This window comes from Heteronotia binoei, chromosome 8, assembly GCF_032191835.1.
Source record: "Heteronotia binoei isolate CCM8104 ecotype False Entrance Well chromosome 8, APGP_CSIRO_Hbin_v1, whole genome shotgun sequence".
Taxonomy (NCBI): Eukaryota; Metazoa; Chordata; class Lepidosauria; order Squamata; family Gekkonidae; genus Heteronotia; species Heteronotia binoei.
The window spans coordinates 11,651,348-11,667,302 of NC_083230.1; positions in this window are offsets into that span (position 1 = coordinate 11,651,348).

The following is a 15,955-nucleotide window of genomic DNA, read 5'->3' on the forward strand; positions in this document are numbered from 1 at the left end:
ATCCATAATACATCTACCTCAGCCTCCCTTGTTGTGTCATTTATCTCTTATTAGGCCTACTGCTGTAGCATTGATTATTTTTATTGTTCCAGAGCTGCTTTTGCTGAAAATGCTGATTGGTTTTATTCTTTTAATGGTGTGTTTTTATTAATTAATTACAGTTATTTGAAGAAATCCCTTGGTACCTATCGCATCAACCATCACCAGTGGTCTGACCTAGCCTCAGATCGCAAAGCATGGAGGCACACCGTCCACCAGGCTGTCTCTTCGTTTGAGAACGCACGCATAGCTGGTCTTGAGGACAAAAGGAGATTGAGGAAGAATCGCACTGCTACAGCACCAACCCCAAATCAGACTTTTCCCTGCAGCCACTGTGGCCGGATCTGCCTGTCCTGCATTGGTCTTGTCAGCCACCAGCGAGCCTGCAGCAGACGTGGACTACTGCACCCTTCTTAAATCTTCGTTCGCGAAGTCAAGCCGAGAGAGAGAGAGAGAGACATTTATTATTGTTATTGTTGATACATTGTACTCTGCCCTGAGCCCGTTCGTGGGAAAAGGCAGAATAGAAATCAATCAATCAATCTATCTATCTAACAATCAAATAAATAAATAAATACTCCCCACGTGTTCAGAAAAATCTGAAAACTTAAAAAAAATACATTGGGGGTTTAAATTTTCCCCAAACTAAAACTTGGCCAGCAGTTTGCCAAGGAGTTGCCACTGGCTTTGCCCAGTAAGGGAAGGGAGAAAAAGAGGCATCTCAGCGAAGCCGGAGCATACCCCGTCCTAGGGTTGCCAAGTCCAATTCAAGAAATATCTGGGGACTTTGGGGGTGGAGCCAGGAGACATTGGGGGCAGAGCCAGGAATAAGGGTGTGACAAGCATAATTGAACGCCAAGGGAGTTCTGGCCATCACATTTAAAGGGACAGCACACCTTTTAAAATGTCTTCATTCTATAGGAAATAATGGATAGGGGCACCTTCTTTTGGGGCTCATAGAATTGGACCCCCTGATCCAATCATTTTGAAACTTGGGGGTACTTTGGGGAGAAGCACTAGATGCTATACTGAAAATTTGGTGCCTCTACCTCAAAACACAGCTCCCCCAGAGCCCCGAAACCTCCAGATCAATTCCCCATTATACCCTATGAGAATCGATCTCCACATAGGGAATAATGAAGTGTTCTATCTTCCTATTTAACTGTTCTGTACAGGGACGGATTAACAAAAAGGCCAAGTAGGCACCCACCTATGGGTTCCCATGCCTTTGGGTGCCCCAGGCCAGCTTTTTCTGCTAGTTTCCCCCCTGCTTGCAGCCCTCGCAGCCTGCACACGCAGCCAGCAACTGAGCCATTCTTTGCCCGACTTGCCTGGTGCCGCTGCTGCTGGCGTCATTGTCAAGTTTGCCTCTCTCTGCCTCTCCCCTGCAGCTTTGTTGAAGGGGCTTTTGAGAAGATGTCTGCAGGCTTCGGGAGGGGGTGGGGCTCAGGCAATGAGGCAGGTGCTCCAACTCTGAGATAATTTGCAAGGGCGGCTCCCAGATTTCAACTGCCTAGGGGTCTCCAAAGGGTTTAATCTGGCATTGGTTCTGTAATGTAATTTTCAATCAATCAATCATTTTGTTTATATCCCGCCCTCCCCGCTGAGGCAGGCTCAGGGCGGCTCCTCCAATTTCTCTTTAGCAACCTGGACAGCCCAACTTAGCCCGGGGTCCTCAGAACTTGGAAACTTAACCATTGTTTGTCTCTCTCGGCTTGGCTTCGCGAACGAAGATTTAAGAAGGGTGCAATAGTCCACGTTTGCTGCAGGCTCGCTGGTGGCTGACAAGACCAATGTGGGACAGGCAGGTCCGGCCACAGCGGCTGCAGGGAAAAGTCTGGTTTAGGGTTGGTCCTGTAGCAGTGCGATTCTTCCTCAATCTCCTTTTGTCCTCAAGACCAGCTATGCGTGTGTTCTCAAAGGAAGAGACAGCCTGGTGGATGGTGTGCCTCCATGCTTTGCGATCTGAGGCTAGGTCAGACCACTGGTGATGGTTGATGTGACAGGTGCTAAGGGATTTCTTCAAGGAGTCCTTGTACCTCTTCTTTGGTGCCCCTCTATTTCGATGGCCGGTGGAGAGTTCGCCATACAGGGCAATCTTGGGAAGGCGGTGGTTTTCCATCCTAGAAATATGCCCTGCCCAGCGCAGCTGCGTCTTCAACAGCAGTGCCTCGATGCTGGTAACCTCTGCCCGCTTGAGGACTTCAGTGTTGGTCACAAAGTCACTCCAGTGGATGTTGAGGATGGTGCGAAGGCAGCGCTGATGAAAGCGCTCAAGGAGTCGCAGGTGATGACGGTATAAAACCCACGATTCGGAGCCATAGATGAGGGTTGTCATCACAACCGCTTTGTAAACATTGATCTTTGTGCCTTTTTTCAGATGCTTGTTGCTCCACACTCTTTTGTGCAGTCGGCCAAATGCACGGTTTGCCTTTGCCAGCCTGTTGTCAATCTCCTTGTCGATCTTGGCATCTGAGGAGATGATGCACCCCAGGTAGCTGAACTGCTGGACTGTCTTCAGAACTGATTCACCCACAGTGATGCAGGGAGGGTGATAATCTTCCTGGGGTGCAGGCTGGTGGAGAACTTCTGTCTTCTTCAGACTAACTTCTAGGCCGAATAGCTTGGCAGCCTCTGCAAAGCAGGACGTCATATGCTGCAGAGCTGATACCGAGTGGGAGACGAGTGCAGCATCATCAGCAAACAGTAGCTCTCGGATGAGTTTTTCCATTGTCTTGGAGTGTGCCTTTAGTCGCCTCAGGTTGAACAGGCTGCCATCGGTGCGATAGCGGATGTAGACACCATCGTCCTCATCTAGATCTACTGCGGCTCTTTGAAGCATCATGCTAAAGAAGATCGTAAAGAGAGTTGGCGCGAGAACGCAGCCTTGCTTTACACCTGTGCCTATTGGGAAGGGCTCCGAGAGGTCGTTGCAGTGTCTGACTTGGCCTCGCTGGTCTTCGTGTAGCTGGATGATCATGCTGAGGAACCTTGGGGGACATCCTAAACGTTCCAAGATTTGCCACAGGCCTTTCCTGCTAACGGTATCGAAAGCTTTGGTAAGGTCGACAAAAGTCACATACAGACCCTTGTTCTGTTCCCTGCATTTCTCTTGGAGCTGCCTGAGAACAAATACCATGTCGGTGGTGCTCCTGTTAGCTCTGAAGCCGCACTGGCTCTCTGGGAGGAGTTCTTCTGCAATGGTGGGCACCAGTCTGTTCAGGAGTATTCTGGCAAGGATTTTGCCTGCGATGGAGAGCAGGGTTATTCCCCGGTAGTTGGAGCAGTCTGACTTTTCCCCTTTGTTCTTGTATAGGGTGATGATGATTGCATCGCGAAAGTCCTGTGGTAATTTGCCTTGTTCCCAGCAGGTGACAAGTACTTTGTGAAGTGAGCTATGTAGTACTGTGCCCCCATGCTTCCAGATCTCTGGTGGAATTCCATCAACTCCTGCTGCCTTGCCACTTTTCAGTTGCTTGATGGCTTTAACAGTCTCTTCTAGGGTGGGGATCTCATCCAACTCTGTTTTCACCGGTTGAAGTGGGGTGAGGTGGATTGCTGAATCTTGAACTACGCGGTTGGCACTGAAGAGAACCTGAAAATACTCTGACCACCGGTTCAGTATGGATGCCTTGTCTGTGAGGAGCACTTGGCCGTCTGCACTATGCAAGGGACTCTGAGCCTGATATGATGGACCATATACTGCCTTCAGGGCTTCGTAGAACCCTCTTAAATCACCAGTGTCTGCACACAGCTGGGTTCTCTCTGCAAGCTTGGTCCACCACTCGTTCTGAATGTCTCGAAGCTTGCGCTGGAGGTTGCTACATACAGCGCGAAAGGTTGCTTTTTTCCCAGGACAGGAGGGCTGAGCAAGATGTGCTTGGTAGGCAGATCTCTTTTTTGCCAGTAATTCTTGGATCTCTTGATTGTTCTCATCAAACCAGTCCTTGTTCTTCCTTGTGGAGAACCCGAGGACTTCTTCAGAGATCTGCAGGACGGTAGTTTTTAGGTGTTCCCAGAGTGCTTCTGGAGAAGGGTCTGTGGGGCAACTGAGGTCCTCAATTCTTGACTGGAGTTTTGCCTGGAAGGCAGCTTTAACTTCGGCTGACTGGAGGCTGCCAACCTTAAACTTCCTCCGAGGGATACCTCCTCTCCTGGGTGTGGGTTTTAAAGTGAAGACGGAGATTGCAGCGTACAAGACGATGATCCGTATGACATTCTGCGCTGGGCATTACTCGGGTGTGTAAGACATCTCGAAGGTCTCTCTGGCGCACCAGAATGTAGTCGATAAGGTGCCAATGCTTGGACCGTGGGTGCATCCAGGTTGTCTTCAGACTGTTCTTCTGCTGGAAGATAGTGTTGGTGATGGTGAGCTGGTGCTCCATGCAGAATTCTAGCAGGAGGCGCCCGTTGTCATTGCAGTTGCCAATGCCGTGTTTGCCAAGTACTCCTTTCCAGGCTTCCGAGTCTTTACCTACTCTGGCATTGAAGTCGCCAAGGATGATCACCTTGTCCTCTGTAGGGGTTTTCCGTACGAGGTTGCGTAGATCAGCATAGAACTTGTTCTTTTCTGCAGGATCTGCTTGAAGGGTTGGGGCATACACACTGAAGAGTGTTGCATGCTGCTTGTTTTGAAGTGGGAGGCGCATGGACATGATGCGATCTGAGTGACCTGTTGGAAGGTTTTCGAGTTTGGAGGCAATGGAGTTCCTGACCATGAAGCCAACGCCAGAAAGGCGGCTCTCAGCCTTTGACTTACCCGACCAGTAGAGGGTATAGCCAGCACCGTGTTCTTGAAGACTACCTTCCTCAGGGAAACGGACCTCACTGAGAGCTGCTATGTCGATATTCAACCTGAGAAGTTCGTGGGCAACTAGAGCAGAGCGTCGTTCAGGGCGACCACTGCCTACTGTGTCAAGCATGGTTCTGATGTTCCAACACGCAAGCTTTAGTCTTTGCACACTTTGTGAGGCAGGTGCATGCCTTTTCTTTGTTGTTATTTTTCGACCGCAAGTAAGGATGCCCGTTGACCGCGGCTAGCCAACTGGGGTGGGGGAGACGAGCTTTGTTTAGGCCACCTTTTCTAGGCCCCTCTCCGTGTGGAGCAAGCAGTGCTGTCCCTAGATAAGGCTGCTTGGTCGTTCAGGGTGCTGCCGAAAGATGCTTTCGTCTCCGGGTTAGCATCAGGCGACCAATATCCTGAACCGCCTACATGCAGGATCGGGACTGCGGCTTCCAGTGGCACCTTCCACCTGCCGTTTCGCCCCTTGCCTATCGCTGCAGGACTTGATGCGTTGTGAGTTGTGTGTGTGGATATGCCCTTCAGGCCTGCGCAGAGGAATTTTTTAGGTGAAGCGCAGTGTGCGCGGTACTGGCTCCACCCTTTCACCTGGGGGTCATCTGCCATGGCCCAGTAAGCCGGGACGCCGGCAGTGAGTCCTCCAGGTGGTAGGTGTTACATTAACGAGCTCTATCTGCCCGGGTTTGATGTTAGAGTTTTCCTTCTCTTAGGCTGACGAGGTTGGTGGGCCCAGCCTGCCCATCCGGTTATACCGCCGGACAATTCGGTCGCACCATGACGTAGCAAACTCTGTGAAAACGGGGGGGACCAGCGAGAAGGTGTTGCTACGGATGCAGTAATGCAGGAGAGGCCATTGCAGTGACCATCTGCCAGGCATAGCCAGACAGTGACCACGCGGCGTTCACTACACCGGGAGAGGAGAGGCTATGTATTGCGCATGCACTTTCCCTGGGGGGGTAGGATTCCCAGAGGGAGCCCACCCCCCACCACCCCCCACCACCCCCCACCCACCCCCCATTGTTTGTACATGGATAGGAAACCACCAAGGAAGAGTGGGGTTTGCTATATGGAGGACAGCAATGGCAAGCCACTTCTGCTTGTCTCTTGCCTATAACACCGGCGGCTTTCAATGCTATTACCCTCTGTATATGTGCATGTGTGGAGGGGTTATAACTCTCAATTTCCCCCAGTATGCAAGAATTTCTGATTTAACTTGAAGGGATATGTTCATCAACAAAAATAAGGCTTTGGGTAATACATTCATGTTTAGAACAATGATTTTTTCCCCAATGAAGAAGGTGTTCATGTTTGCCAGCGCTCTAGTTCCTTTCCCACTTCTTGAAATAATATATTATGATTATATTCTGCCGGAAGATCAAGACGTACTTGCACCCAAACCCCTATGCTGAAGATGTATTTCATAATATTGTGTCATTTGCCCTTGTCTGGCTTTCCTTTAAAATGACATACTGAATTGTGTCTTATTCTGGATTGATGACAGTGTTTCAAAACTAACGAAATCGAGATAAATGTGTTCAGAAATCTATTCCTTTTGCACAGCTCCCCACCCCCACCACAGTCCCATTAGTACTGCACATGTAACAAGTCTAGCTTGCATTGTACCTAATTTTTGTCACTATATATTTTTAATCCTGCTGGGGGGGGGGGAAACCCTTGTAATGCACTGCTGGGCAAACAGTCATTACTCGCAAGTCAAATCCTAGGAACAAAAGAGGTGGGTATGGAAAGTGCATTTGTGTTAATAAGCTTTTATTGTAATAAGGACCAGCTTCTGTTAAATATGGACAACGAATCAAAGAGAAAAGAGGAGAGGGGGAATCCCAATAACTGAAAAGCTGAGATTAAAAACTCAGATAGTTTAAACAAGTCCCTCTGTTAAGGAAATGAAGACATTTGAACTTTATTAGCAGCAGGAGAAGTAGAACGGAAACATCTTTTTATGAAGTATACACTGACTCAAATCTACTCATTCATTTCCCCCAGATGACTCTACAAGAATCAAAGCCCTCCCCCACTGTCTTTTGATTCATAACTTCACAAAGTGATCACACAACAATTCCGGATGAGCAAAGGGCACAAGATGACAAGAACCTCTGAGTCATCGTCATTTGAACAAAAAACACCCTTCAATTTTAGGGTTGCCAAACCCCATTTGGAGGTAGGGGATCGCCTGGTTTGAGGCCCTCCCCCTGCTTCAGGGTGATCAGAAAGCGGAGGGGGGGGGAATGTCTGCTGGGCACTCCATTATGCCATATGGAGACCAATTCCCATAGACTATAATGGAGACTGGAGAATTGATCTATATAAGAACATAAGAGAAGCCATGTTGGATCAGGCCAATGGCCCATCCAGTCCAACACTCTGTGTCACACAGTGGCCAAAACCCCAAGTGCCATCAAGAGGTCCACCAGTGGGGCTAGAAGCCCTTCCACTGTGCCCCCACCCCAAGAACAAGAATACAGAACATCACTGCCCCAGACAGAGAGTTCCAACAATAAGCTGTGGCTAATAGCCACTGATTGACCTCTGCTCCATATGCTTATCCATTTCCCCTATGCTTGTAGCCACCACCACCTCCTGTGCCAGTGAATTCCACATGTAAATCACCCTTTGAGTGAAGAAGTACTTCCTTTTATTAGTTCTAACCCGACTGCTCAGCAATTTCATCGAATGCCCGCAAGTTCATGTATTGTGAGAAAGGGAGAAAAGTATTTTCTCTACCTTCTCCCATGCATAATCTTGTAAACTTCTATCATATCACCTCACAGTTGACGTTTCTCCAAGCTAAAGAGCCCCAAGCGTTTTAACCTTTCTTCATAGGGAAAGTGTTTCCACCCTTTAATCCAGGGGTGAAGAACTCATTTTTTTATGAGGGCTGGGTCTGACATAAATGAGACCTTGTCGGGCCGGGCCATGGGTGTTGTACAATGGAATCCCAGGTAGCAGAGATATAAAGTTTATAAAAGACACAAATACAAATATATATATTATAGAATCACAGAATGATGGAAGGGGCCTCCAGGGTCATCTAGTCCAGCTCCATGCACAATGCAGGAAATTCACAAACTCCTCCCCCCTACACCCATGATTCCTGCTTTTTTATTTTAAACACAAACTTGCTTAAAACGTTTAACATTCATGCAGTATTTCGTTGCTGATGCCCTCATGCTGACTACACTGGGGAATCTACGTAACTAAACTAGAGTGTTTGTCTACAAAACCAGAGTCTTCCTCAGAAAAATAACTAGAACCCCTATGAGGCAGTGTATTAATTAATAGAGAGACAACAATGTATAGTGGCCAGACTATTATTTGAGAGGCTTAGGTTCAAAATACCCAGTGTATAAAAGGAAATGCGCTGGGTGAACTTGGTATGGACAGACACTCTCGGCCTAACCCACCTCTATGACTTACTTCACAGAGAGAGAGAGCGACACTCGGTAGCAAGGCTAGGGGGAGGAGGAGGCACTCAGAACTGCAGCATAACAAGCCCAAGAAAGACACAGAGAGGAACAAAACACAGCCCATACCTTAAAAGAAATGTTTTTAGGTGCCAGTGGACTCAAAACTTAGGTGCCAGTGTAATGGACTGAAAACACACACAGAGATACCTGGGAAGGGAAGAGGCAGGCAGGGGTGGGGGGAGAGGGGAGTAGGAACCAGAGCCATCTCATACCTGCAAGTACGGTAAGTGTCTTCTTTAGTGCTGGTGGACTCAAAACTTAGTTCCCCCCCCTCTCTCTTTCACACATATACACACACACAAACACAAGCCAGGAAGGGAAAGGGGGTGGGGAACAGGAGGAGGAAGCCGAGCCGGCTCATATTTGCTAGTAAGCGTCTGCTTTAGTGCCAGTGGACTCAAAACTTAGCTCCTCTCTTTCTCTCAGACACATACACAGACGCTAGGGAGGGAAAGAGGTGGGGGGGGAAGGCAGGAAGTAGCAGAGCCCGCTCATATCTTCAAGTAAATGTCTTCTTTAATGCTGGTGGACTCAAAGCTTCACACAGAGAGGTATGAGGGCAGGGAAGAGGCAGGCGGGGCGGGAAGGAGACAAGGAGAGGAAGTAGGGCGAAAAGTTGTTCTCACTGCTGCCCAGAGAGTAAGACAAAACCGTGTCTGGGCAGTTGCTTTCTGGGCCTTGGGCTCCTCCAGTCTTCACTGCCCGGCAGAGCAGCATTAGGCTCTGTGCCCCAGTCCCTCCCTTGGAGGGGGGAGTAGGGGGATGGTCTCTCCACAGGCCGGATTGAGGGCCTTCGCGGGCCGGTTGTGGCCCACGGGCCGGATTTTGACACCCATGCTTTAATTATTCTAGTTGCCCTTTTCTGCACTTTTTCCAATGCTATAATATCTTTTTTGAAGTGTGGTGACCAGAATTGTGCACAGTATTCCAAAAGAGACCGCACCATCGATTTATACAGGGGCGTTATGATACTGGCTGATTTGTTTTCAGTTCCCTTCCTAATAATTCCCAGCAAGGCTTTGGCCTTTTTTATTGCAATCGCACACTGTCTTGACATTTTCAGTGAATTATCTACCACGACCCCAAGATCTCTCTCTTGGTCAGTCTCTGCCAGTTCACACCCCCATCAACTTGTATTTATAGCTAAGATTTTTGGCCCCAATGTGCATTACTTTGCACTTGGCCACATTGAACCTCGTCTCCTACGTTGACACCCTATCACCCAACCTCAACAGATCCCTTTGGAGTTCCTCACAATCCTCTCTGGTTCTCACCACCCTGAACAATTTAGTGTCATCTGCAAACTTAGCCACATCACTGCTTACTCCCAACTCCAAATCATTAATGAACAAGTTAAAGAGCATGGGACCCAGTACTGAGCCCTGCAGTACCTCACTGCTTACCATCTTCCACTGTGAAAATTGTCCATTTATAGTCACTCTCTGCTTCCTATTAATTAGCCAGATTTGATCCACAAGAGCACTTGTCCTTTTACTCCTTGACTCTCGAGCTTACTAAGGAGCCTTTGATGAGGAACTTTATTAAAATCTTGCTGGGAGTCAAGGTAAACAACATCTACTGGGTCCCCTTTGTCCATGTTTGTTCACCCCCTCAGAGAACTCTAACAGGTTAGTGAGTCAAGATCTGCAGGTATCTGGGGCTCTGGTGGGGTGTTTTTTGGTAGTGGCACCAAATTTCCAGCATAGTATCCGATGCCTTAGCTCCTCTTTCTCTTGCTCTCAGACACACACACAGACCCTGAGGGGGGAAAGAGGTGGAGGAGAGAGGGGAGGAAGTAGCAGAGCCCGCTCATATCTGCAAGTAAACCTCTTCTTTAATGCCGGAGGACTCAAAGCTTCACGTAAACAGAGAGGTACGGGGCAGGGAAGAGGCAGGCGGGTCGAGAAGGGGGCGAGGAGAGGAAGCAGGGCGAAAAGTTGTTCTCACGGCTGCCCAGAGAGTAAGACAAAACCGTGTCTGGGCAGTTGCTTTCTGGGCCTTGGGCCCCTCCAGTCTTCACTGCCCAGCAGAGCAGCATTAGTCTCTGTGCCCCAGTCCCTCCTTGGAGGGGGGGGGAAGTGGGGGGATGGTATATCCGTGGGCTGGACGTTTGACACCCCTGGCTTAGATTCTTCGTGTCCCATATCAAATTCAGTTGACCCAAAACTGTGAAAGAAATGGACATGTGTAAAAAAGGAATGCAGCCAATTATAGTCTGCATTGCTAAGTAGAATGTGCAAGAAATAAGAAAATGCAACTTGATTTATTGGACATAAATAATACATGATAACATAATGATAGTAAGAACATAAGAACATAAGAGAAGCCATGTTGGATCAGGCCAACGGCCCATCAAGTCCAACACTCTGTGTCACACAGTGGCAAAAAATGTTATATACACACATACACTGTGGCTAATAGCCACTGATGGACCTGTGCTCCATACACTGTGGCTAATAGCCACTGATGGACCTGTGCTCCATACACTGTGGCTAATAGCCACTGATGGACCTGTGCTCCATATTTTTATCTAAACCCCTCTTGAAGGTGGCTATACTTGTGGCCGCCACCACCTCCTGTGGCAGTGAATTCCACATGTTAATCACCCTTTGGGTGAAGAAGTACTTCCTTTTATCCGTCTTAACCTGTCTGCTCAGCAATTTCATCGAATGCCCACGAGTTCTTGTATTGTGAGAAAGGGAGAAAAGTACTTCTTTCTCTACTTTCTCCATTCCATGCATTATCTTGTAAACCTCTATCATGTCACCCCGCAGTCGACGTTTCTCCAAGCTAAAGAGTCCCAAGCGTTTCAACCTTTCTTCATAGGGAAAGTGCTCCAGCCCTTTAATCATTCTAGTTGCCCTTCTCTGCACCTTCTCTAAAGCTATAATATCCTTTTTGAGGTGCGGCGACCAGAACTGCACACAGTACTCCAAATGAGACCGCACCATCGATTTATACAGGGGCATTATGATACTGGCTGATTTGTTTTCAATTCCCTTCCTAATAATTCCCAGCATGGCATTGGCCTTTTTTATTGCAAACGCACACTGTCTTGACACTTTCAGTGAGTTATCTATCATGACCCCAAGATCTCTCTCTTGATCAGTCTCTGCCAGTTCACACCCCATCAACTTGTATTTGTAGCTGGGATTCTTAGCCCCAATGTGCATTACTTTGCACTTGGCCACATTGAACCGCATCTGCCACGTTGACGCCCACTCACCCAGCCTCAACAGATCCCTTTGGAGTTCCTCACAATCCTCTCTGGTTCTCACCACCCTGAACAATTTAGTGTCATCCGCAAACTTGGCCACTTCACTGCTCACTCCGAACTCTAAATCATTTATGAACAAGTTAAAAAGCATGGGACCCAGTACCGAGCCCTGCGGCACCCCACTGCTTACCGTCCTCCACTGCGAAGACTGCCCATTTATACTCACTCTCTGCTTCCTATTACTCAGCCAGTTTTTGATCCACAAGAGGACCTGTCCTTTTACTCCATGATTCTCAAGCTTTCTAAGGAGCCTTTGATGAGGAACTTTATCAAAAGCTTTCTGGAAGTCAAGGTAAACAACATCTATCGGGTCTCCTTTGTCCACATGTTTGTTCACCCCCTCAAAGAAATGCAACAGGTTAGTGAGGCAAGATCTTCCCTTGCAGAACCCATGCTGAGTCTTCCTCAATAACCCGTGTTCATCAATGTGCCTACTCATTCTGTCCTTGATAATGGTTTCTACCAACTTTCCCGGTATTGAAGTCAGACTGACTGGCCTGTAGTTTCCCGGATCTCCTCTGGAACCTTTTTTAAAGATGGGGGTGACATTTGCTACCTTCCAGTCCTCAGGAATGGAGGCAGATTTCAATGAAAGATTACAGATTTTTGTTAGAAGATCCACAAGTTCAACTTTGAGTTCCTTCAGAACTCTCGGATGTATGCCATCCGGACCCGGTGACTTATTAGTTTTTAATTTGTCTATCAGTTGTAGGACCTCCTCATTTGTCACCTCAATCTGACTCAGGTCTTTCAACACCCCTTCCAAAATTAGTGGTTCTGGGGCGGGCAAAAAGTTCTCGTCTTCTACAGTGAAGACGGAGGCAAAAAATTCATTTAGCTTTTCAGCCATTTCCCTATCCTCCTTCAGTAATCCTTTTACCCCATGGTCATCCAAGGGCCCCACTGCCTCCCTGGCTGGTTTCCTACTTCTAATATATTTGAAGAAAGTTTTATTGTTGGTCTTTATGTTTTTTGCAATATGCTCCTCATAGTCCCTTTTTGCCTGCCTGATCACAGTCTTGCATTTGATTTGCCACAGCCTGTGTTCCCTTTTACTAATCTCACTTGGACTGGTTTTCCACCGCTTAAAGGAGTCCTTCTTACCTTTTACAGCTTCCATTACTTTATTTGTTAACCACGCAGGCCTTTTCTTATGCCTGTTTGTGCCTTTCCTAACTTGTGGTATGTATTTTATCTGAGCTTCTAGGATTATAGTTTTAAATAGCGTCCAAGCTTTCTCAAGGGTTTTGACCGTATGTACCTTTCCTTTCAGTTTCTTCCTCACATGCCTCCTCATCTCAGTGTATTTACCCCTTTTAAAGTTAAACGTGGTTGTGGTGGTCTTTTTGGACAACTCCCTATTTATACAAACGGTGAAATCAATAACATTATGGTCACTGCTCCCAAGCGGCGCAATCACTTTTACATCTCTCACCAAGTCTTGGGCATTACTTAGGACCAAATCCAGGATCGCCCCACCCCTGGTAGGTTCTGAGACCATCTGCTCCATAGCACAGTCATTGAGAGCATCAAGAAACTCAATCTCTTTCTCTCGACCAGAACACATATTGACCCAATCAATCTGCGGGTAGTTAAAATCACCTATTACAACACAGTTTTTACGTTTAGCCGCTATCTTTAAGCCTTCCATCATATTATAATCGTCCTCTCTCTTTTGATTTGGTGGGCGATAACAAACTCCCATAGTTAAATTTCCTTTTGGGCCCTCTATTTCAACCCAAAGCATTTCTAAAAGGGAATCTAATTCTCTGATCTCAGCCTTACTGGACCGTATATCCTCTCTGACATACAGAGCCACCCCACCTCCAACCCTTCCCTCCCTATCCTTCCGATATAGCTTATATCCAGGAATCACCGTGTCCCACTGATTCTCCTCATTCCACCAAGTTTCTGAAATTCCCACAATGTCTATGTTTTCTCCCAGCACTAAACATTCCAATTCACCAATTTTACTTTGAACACTTCTAGCATTTGCATACAAACATCTATAATTTCCCAGGCGAGCTAGGCCCGCCACCTTCCTCCTGCCGCCTCGAGACACTGGCAGACAGTCCATATTGTTTGTCACCTTCACAGTGGACAACTCCGGTCCGTTACCCGGTAGAAAAATAGCAGCTAACCCTTCATCTCTTTGAGACGAGTCCTCCCGAACCAGAGACATTTCATCTCCTGTCGGCTTTCCCCCAAGATTTAGTTTAAAAACTGCTCTGCCACCTTTTTGATTTTAAGCGCCAGCAGCCTGGTTCCATCCGGGGACAAGTGGAGACCGTCTCTTTTGTACAGCTCCCGCTTGTTCCAGAAAGCATCCCAGTGCCTAACAAACTTAAACCCTTCCTCCTTACACCATCGTCTCATCCACACATTGAGACTTCTAATTTGTGCCTGTCTCTCCTGCCCTGCACGTGGAACAGGTAGCACTTCCGAGAAGGCTACCTTGGAGGTCCTGGCCTTAAGTCTCCCGCCTAGCAGCCTAAATTTTTCCTCCAGGACCTCATGACTGCATTTCCCCACATCGTTGGTGCCAACATGCACCACGACCACAGGCTCCTCCCCAGCACTGTCTATCAGTCTATCTACTACACGCGTAATGTCCGCTACCTTCGCACCAGGCAGGCAAGTCACCATACGGTCAGTACGCGGTTTCGCCACCCGGCTGTCTACTTGCCTAATGATCGAATCACCAACTACCAATACCCCCCCTCTCCCCCTGCTCAGGGATGGTTCCTTGGCGCGAAAGGATTCCCGCTCACCGACCGAAGAAGAGGTCCCTTCTGAGGGCGCATTCCCCTTATCCTCAGCACGGTGCCCTGTTCCCTCTCGACCCTCACGCTCTCTGGCAGCAACGGGGCTGCTACGTTCAGAGCGGGGCTCATCTAATACGCCCCCGAGAGTCTTCCCCAAGTGCCTAACTGACCGTCTCTGCTTCTCCAGGGCAGTCACCTCGGCCTCAAGGGTACGAACTCGTTCCCTGAGGACCAGGAGCTCCTTGCATCGAGCACACACCCAAGACTTCTGTCCTTTGGGCAGATAGTCATACATGTGACACTCAGTGCAAAACACTGGAAAGCCCCCAACCCCCTGCTGGCATTCTATCTTCATTGTATATATATATATATTAAAATATACAGGCCTCTTTAAATGCTGTTTAAGTGGCTCCCCTTCTGGCGGGTCAACTTACCTAAACTTACCTTATTGGGAACTTACCTTATTTGGAGAACAAGGAAGCCAGGGATCTGGGTTCCTGCTCCTTAGAGAGCCCCTAGGCGAAGAGCCACAGGCCAAGAGCCCTTTAGCTCTCGCCCTTCGGCTCGCGCCAAAGGCTCGCGCCTTTGGCAAGGCGCAGCTTAAAATGCAAAGAGGTGGAGCAGGGCACTCCTCAGCAATCACTCTCAATCAGCAGCAATCACTCTCAATCTCTTTCACCCTTAAGGCAGTCAACCAAACAAAGAGCAGTCAACCAAACAAAGAGCAGTTCCCCAGCTATCACACCTTAGAATTTTAGGCAGCCCCACAAACCTTAGAATGTAGTCCTTCAAAACTCAGAAATTCTCAGCAATTTCTCCAGCTGTCTCAGCTATCAGAGCTGCTCTGCTCTGCTCCTCCCAGACCTCTGTGAGATGTGCTCAGCCTTTGGCAAGGCGCAGCTTAAAATGTAGGATATAGTAGGATATGATGCCAAATAATCAAGCTCATATATTCAAAATTCTATGAATATGTTATAATAAATATACACAATGCAAGTGTGGGAACCCTGAAGACTTTCCTCTTTCCAAATTTCCTCTTTTTGTCTTGCTTATTGTTTTTTCCTCCCCCACGTACTTTTTTTCTCTCCACCCTTCTTCAGCTTTCTTTCCTCAGGCAGCCCCCCTTTTCTCCATTTATACACACTTTCCTATTTTTTTGTTTCCCCACCTAGTAAAGTTGGCTGGTCTTTTCTTCTTCCCTTTTCCTGTTTCCCTTCCCCATCTTTGGCGTCTTTTTTTTTTTTTTTTTGCTCCTTCTCCTCCAACTTTACCTCCCTTGCCTACTTTCCTCTTGCTTTTTTGGTTTTAATTTCTTATTTTTTTACTCTTTATCCCCACCCATGTACACAATGGCATTAACCAAGGCTTGGCTTGGAAGCCTCAGTAATGTTGGTTGGGAGTCGCCAAGATGTCACACAAAATCTAGTGAGATCTCAATGGCACTTTAAAAAGCTGTTATAATTTTGAAGATTTTAATCTCCAATTGTCTTCCTTTTTTTTTTTTTTTTACATTTAACATTTTCTTTACAACCTGGGGTTTCCCACAGGTTTGTAGAAAAATGTCCTCCCCATATGTGCATGGCCCCAC